Genomic DNA, 7,337 nt, shown 5'->3' on the forward strand with positions numbered 1-7,337 from the left:
TTTTGTATGGTGTGACTCATCTCGGAATGGATGTTCGGATTTCGTAAGTTTTTCCGAGATTTGAGATGTGGGTTCCACTGTCAATTTTTAAACTGAATTTCGGATTTTTATCCGGAAAATTAGTAAATTCATATGGAATTAATTCCTACGATTTGTATTGAGTATATCGAATTATTTGTGAATAGATTTGAAACTTTTGGAGACAAATTTAAAAGGAAAAGCTGTGGTCGAGTAATTTATTAAAATTTGCATAGCGAGGTAAGTGTCGTGGTTAACCTTGACTTGAGGAAATAGAACCCTTAAATTATTTGTTATGTGAAATGCGTGTGAACGACGTATAGGCGAGGTGACGAGTGTCTATACGTCATCAAATTAATTATTTGCATAATTATTTGAAAATCATAAATTGTTCTAAGACACGAATTAATTGTTATAATAATTATTTCTTTCCTATTCCTTGACAAATATTAATTCTTGAATTTCTGCAATAATTGTTACATGCTATTTGATTTATGTGTATTAATTGCTACTTGATATTTAGCATATTAAATATTAAACTGTCTATTTTCTCCCCGATTTTCATAATAAATTACTAATTGTCATTGCTTGTTTCATAATTAAATCATAACTATTGAATGCTTGTTGTTTTAAAATTTTATATTAATTGTTGCATTTATTGGGATAATTTATTCTATAAGAATTGGTAAATGAATATATTGGAGGAGCGGGTTGCGCACCGCAACAGAGTTGATTGAAATGAATATATTGGAGGATCGGGTTGCACGCCGCAACAGACTTGTTTAAAAATCCATATTGGAGGATCGGGTTGCACACCACAACAGACTTGTTTGAAAGTCCATATTGGAGGATCGGGATGCATGCCGCAACAGACTTGTTTGAAAGTACATATTGGAGGATCGGGTTGCACGCCGCAACAGACTTGTTTGAAAGTCCATATTGGAGGATCGGGTTCACACCGCAACAGACTTGTTTAAAATTTAATATTGGAGGATCAGGTTGCACGCCGCAACAGACTTGTTTGAAAGTCCATATTGGAGGATCGGGTTGCACGCCGCAACAGACTTATTTGAAAGTCCATATTAGAGGATCGGGTTGCACGCCGCAACAGACTTGTTTAAAAGTTAATATTGGAGGATCGGGTTGCACGCCGCAACAGACTTATTTGAAAGTCCATATTGGAGGATCGGGTTGCACGCCGCAACAGACTTATTTAAAAGTCTATATATATACTTGATTGAAATAAATATATGACATACTTGATTAAAAGAAAAATATTGGGAGAGCGGGTTGCACGCTGCAACAGAATTGAATGTGAATATATTGTGAGAGCGGGTTGCACGCTGCAACAGAATTTATGGAAATGATAATTGGTTATAACTGCTGAGTTGGCTTCAACCATTATAAATGAGTTACCTGATTTATTTCTATTATTGATGTTGTTACTAATATTGCGTACAGGTTAATGTAAGTGAACCGCCTTAGCCTCGTCACTACTTCGTCGAGGTTAGGCTCAGCACTTACCAGTACACGGGGTCGGTTGTACTGATACTACCCTCTGCACTTCTTGTGCAGATTTCGGAGTTGGTCCCAGCGGCGTACCATAGACTTGCTCGGATTTTAGCTACTCAGAGGAGACTTGAGGTATAACTGCACGGCGTTCATAGTTCTGAAGTCCCCGTCTACTGTAGCTTAGCTGTGTGTTTATTTCCAGACAGCTTTATTTTATTCAGGCCTTTATTTTTATTATTGTAGAAGCTCGTGCACTTGTGACACCAATTCTGGGATGGTATTTAGACGCTGTTGGTTTTATAGATTATTCACTATATTTCAGACCTTACTTCCGCATTTGTTTCTTTATTATTAATAAATTTAAAAATTATTTTAAAATGGCTAATATTATTTTAACGTTGGCTTGCCTAGCAAGTGAAATGTTAGGTGTCATCACGGTCCGAAGGTGAAAATTTCGGGTCGTGACACAAATCCTCTACCACATTTTTGCTATGCAAAAACAAAGTTCCATGCAATTACAACTATAAATAGCCACCATTGGTTACACAATTCTGCATCATCAAAAACAATGGAGATAAAAAATCGACCCTCATAATATAGTTCCATGCAATTACAACTACAGACAAGAATGGGTTGCTCTAGTGGTAAGCATTCTCCACTTTCAATCAAGAGGTTGTGAGTTCGAGTCATCTCAAGAGCAATGTGGGGAGTTTTGGAGGGAGGGAGCCGAGTTTCTTTCGGAAACGAAATTTTGACACGCATAATATAGTATATATATATATATATATATATATATATATATATATATATATAGCAAAATCATGTATTAACAAACCCTAATTAATGAGGATTTCTAGTTGGGAGACCTTTCAAATGAGATCCAAAAGAAAACGGATGAAGATAAACTTGTACTGCGGGAATCCTACACCTAATACCACGATATATTCATTACACAATTTGAATGCCATTCTAAAATAAGGAAAATTGGGCGCGAAAACATTTAGTAAAAGTCCCATAGCCAACAAAATAACTCAGTGCAATGTGACTATCTAAAGGGGAAGCTCAAAACTACACAAGTGTAACTGGTGGTGTTACCAGAATTACAAGTCTGATCAATAGGAGGAGAGAAGCGGAGAGCCTTATACAGAGCACGACATCTTAATCTCTGAATATCAAGAGGCAGTTCATTGTTAGCCAGCCGAGAAGAATATTACCCGCAACTAAGACGCAAGAAGCCTTCTTTTCAGACATATAATCTGCTAGAAGATGAGAAAATTTCAAATCTCCCAAACAAAAGGAAATATATAGAGATTCTCTTTTTAATTATGGAAGATAGGCAGGATATGTCATTGCTTCAGCTTACCAAGGACATAACCCACTATAGGAAGGTATGTAGGTCGATGACTAGGATTGTTGACAGGTAGTCGGGAGTTTCTACTAGGCTTCCCGGTAGTACTAGTACTATATTCTTGTATTCTCTTATTTGTAATTCTCTATTACATGTTGTGTCATTCGGTTTCGTTATCCTATTTCATTGTTGTTGCTATTGTTTGTTGATTTACTTTTATTGTTCCTTGAGCCGAGGGTCTATCGGAAATAATCTCTTTACCTTTATAGGATATGGTTAAGATCTGCGTACACACTACCTTCCCAGACTCTACATATGTGATTAAACTGGATTTGTTATTGTTGTTGTTTACTTAATTTATGGTGAATACAGTAAATTACATTAAATTAGTCGAATATGTACATTTGTAGTTTATAAGAAAACACTTGCACCTTCAATAGTATCGAAATCCTATACAAATATAAGGCAGAATGGCCTAGTAGACCCCTAAACTTGTTCTGCTTTGACATCCCGGTCCTTCTACTTAACTTGTTTTTATCCAAACTCTTTTACTTAATTAAAATCTATATTTTAAACTCATCTGACCGTTGACCAATCATATGTGACAACATTATGACTGAGTTGGACAACAAGCATGTAATTCACGCATACAACGAGCGTGAACATAAAAACTTGGCCTAAGAAATGATTGAACTAACAAGAAAAAAATAATAAAAATGAAAAAAACAGTAAAATACAAAGGAAAAAACTAACCCAAACCCCCCTTCCCGTTCTTCCCCAAAACCCATCTCCCATTTCTATTTCTTTTTCTCTTTCTTCCCCTTCCCGTTCTCTCCCACCCGTCACCCCCCACCTGCACCCCCTTCCCGTTCTCCCTCCCAATTTTCACCCAAAAACTATTTTACCTTGACCCTATTCTCATCCAACAGATAAAAATCATTGTAATTTCTAGATAACATTTTTCTAAATTGAAAAGGATGAGTTGTTCGATTTTAATGGAGAAGTGAATCTACCTTTTTTAGGGGAAAATATCTATTCAGTTTATCTAGGAATAAAGTGTGTTGTTTGTTAATAATAAGAAACTAATAGAGAATAAAGAGTGATCACCAGATTTTAATGGAGAAGTAAAATTCTGAATATGATTAGGAAGTGAATTTATCTTTTCGGTTGTATTGGTGAAGGAATAAAGATGGAGGAGTGCGAAAGAGTTTTATTATGGCTAACTTGCGAAGGTTCATGGTGTTCTCCGGTGGCCGGAAGAATTTTTCGGCGATGGCAGTAGTGGAGTTGTTGATGCTAAGGAGAAGAGATGGTGGAGTAGGGGGGAAAATGAAGATAAAGTCGAAAAATAAAAGCAAAAAAGTCAAAAGGGTTTGTTTTTATTTTTTGAAAAATAAAAAATGACATGGAATATTTCATCACATGTGGATTCTGATATTGCGCGATTGTGAGACACACATCGTCACAAGGTTTCAAAACATAGATTTTTATCAAGTAGAAGGGTTTGGATAAAAAAAAAGTGAAATAGAAGGACCGGGATGTCAAACCGAAACAAGTACAAGTGTTTACTAGGCTTCAAAACATAGATTTTTATCAAGTAGAAGGGTTTGGATAAAAAAAAAAAGTGAAATGAAAAGATTGGGATGTCAAACCGAAACAAGTACAAGTGTTTACTATGCTATTCTGCCTAAATATAATGATGTTATCTCTTTTTCTAGAAACATGCTATCATATAATGGAAATCCACAAAAATTAAGTAAATTTAAAATAATTTGAAACAAAACAATAAATAAGCAAACTAAAACTGAAAAAATTCATATATAATAAAATAATATTAAAAATACAATAGCTTCCATGTTTAAAGTGCAACAAAATTATTACAAATATTTTAATTGATACGCTTATTAAGCTAGCGTTTGGACATAGATTTGGTTGAAACTTGAAAAATAAGTTTTTAAAGTTGTATTGAAAATAATTTTTGGAAGTTAAAGTTTTATTTGGACATTTATTTAACTTGAAAAGAATTTGAAATTTTGTGAGTAGACTGTTTTTGGGATTTAAAGATTTTGTTTTAAAAATATGCCAAAAACTTGTTAAAATCTATAAACAAATAGATATTTGAAAAAAAACTCCCAAATTTTACGACAGCGTGAATAAAAGTTTTCACTAAAAATGCTTATTCTCTTAAATTTCTTCACATTACTTACAAAGTAACGTTATACTTGTAATTTAAATTTGCCTATTATTAATTATATCTTATACTTGACATAGTTCTGATTGATGAGTCGCGAGCCGATTGTTAATGAGAGGCTAAATGTTTAGAGACATGCTCTTGAGTCTAAGGGTTTCAAGTTGAGTAGGACGAAGACGGAATATCTGGAGTGTAAATTCAGCGCTGAGCCAGAGGAAGTGTGCGTGGATGTGAGGCTTGAATCACAGGTCATCCCGAGTAGAGGCAACTTCAAGTACCTTGGTTCGGTTATCCAGGGGGGAGGGAAGATCGACGAGGATGTCACATACCGTATTGGGGTAGGATGGATGAAGTGGAGGTTAGCATCTGGAGTCCTGTGTGACAAGAGAGTGCCACCAATACTCAAAGGTAAGTTCTATAAAGCGGTGGTTAGACCAGCCATGTTGTATGAGGCTAAGTGTTAGCCCATTAAGAACTCACATATCGAGAAGATGAAAGTAGCAAAAATGAGGATGTTGAGGTGGATGTGCGGGCACACTAGGATAGATAAGATTAGGAATAATGTTATTCGGGCGAAGGTACACGTGGCTCCCATTGATGACAAGATGTGGGAAGCGAGGCTTAGATGGTTCAGTCATGTTCAAAGGAGAAGCCCAGATGCTCCAGTACAGAGGTGTGAGCGGCTGGTTGTGGAGGGCACGAGAAGAGGTAGAGGGCGGCCTAAGAAGTATTGGGGAGAGGTGATCAGACAGGATATGGCGAGGCTCCAGATTTTCGAGGCCATGACACTTGATAGGAAGATGTGGAGGTTGAGTATTAGAGTTGTAGGTTAGGATGTAGTTGAGTCTTGACTTACTTCGTACCATTGTGGGGCTGGCCACGTAGGATTTTTGTCTAGGGTAGCTAGTGACAATATTGTATTTACTACTTCGCTTTTCAGTACATGTCCTATTTACTACCTATCGTTTTTGCTTTGCATCTTTCTTCTGCATTTCATGGTGTTCCTATTTTTTTTATGATTGTTGTGGTGATACTAATGTTGTCTCCTCTTGTCGTTTTGTCTTTTTATTTTCTTGAGCTGAGGGTCTTTCGAAAACAGTCTCTCTACTCCTTTGGGGTAGGGATAAGGTCTGCGTACACACTACCCTCCCCAAACCCAATTAGTGAAATTCTATTGGGTTGTTGTTGTTGTTGTATCTTAATATACTTATTAGTTATATTTAGTTAAATTTACACCTCATGTTTTTTAAAACTAAACATCTATACCCTAGTAAAATGGAAATATTTTTCAAGCTAATATATTTGTATAGAATTTTCATAGTATTAGAATGTAAGTGTTTGATTTAAAAGTATATTAGGTATATTTATAATTGAATCATATTATAGGGTATATAGTACTTCCTCTATCCCAATTTAATGTGATACTCTTTCCTCTTTCGGTCCCAAAGAGAATTATATTTTTCTATTTAGTAACAATTCAATTTTTAAATTTTTCTTTTTATCTTAATGAGATGATTTCTAACTACACAAAGTTTCTATGGTTTGTTTAGATCACAAATTTCAAAAAAAAAAAAATTATTTCTTAAACTTTGTATCTAGACTTTTACATAAATTGGAATAGAAAATATTATCCTTGATATAGCAAAATCATAAACTTATAAAGCTAATAAAGTGATAAATTAAATCCTCTTCAAGACATGTTAGAGTAGCTAATAATTTTATAAGTTCTTTAATGGCTGACTAACAGAAAGTTAATTTTTTCCGTGGCCAGTAATTAAATGTCAATGGTCAATTATAGCCTTCCATGTACCACGAGGCTTCAAACTGAGATCTAAAAAGAGTTACCCCTTAACCTTTAAGTGTTGGGAAACTATATTTTCTTTATCTTTTGAATGGAAACAACAACCAACTTGGCCAATGGGAATTGAACCAACGACCTAATAAAGATTTTGAATCCTCTTGATCACTAGCTATGCCTTATATGTACAGTATAATTTTCTGACAAAGGGGATCGGGTGAACCCGTCCACCCCCTAAATCCGCCCATGACTATACCCCTTTATCTTTTGAATAGGAACAACAGCCCCCTTGTACTCAAAAAATGAAGTAAATTTCAAGGGCATTTCAGCTCTCGTTTAGGGCTCGTTTGGTATGAGAGGTAAGGGATAATTAATCATGAAATTAGGACAAAATCAAGATATACTTAATCCGAGGATTAGTTAATCCGAAATTATAGTGTTATTTTTATCCCTATAAAAAGGTGAAATAA

The sequence above is a fragment of the Nicotiana tomentosiformis genome, chromosome 5, assembly GCF_000390325.3.
Source record: "Nicotiana tomentosiformis chromosome 5, ASM39032v3, whole genome shotgun sequence".
In the NCBI taxonomy this organism is placed as follows: domain Eukaryota; kingdom Viridiplantae; phylum Streptophyta; class Magnoliopsida; order Solanales; family Solanaceae; genus Nicotiana; species Nicotiana tomentosiformis.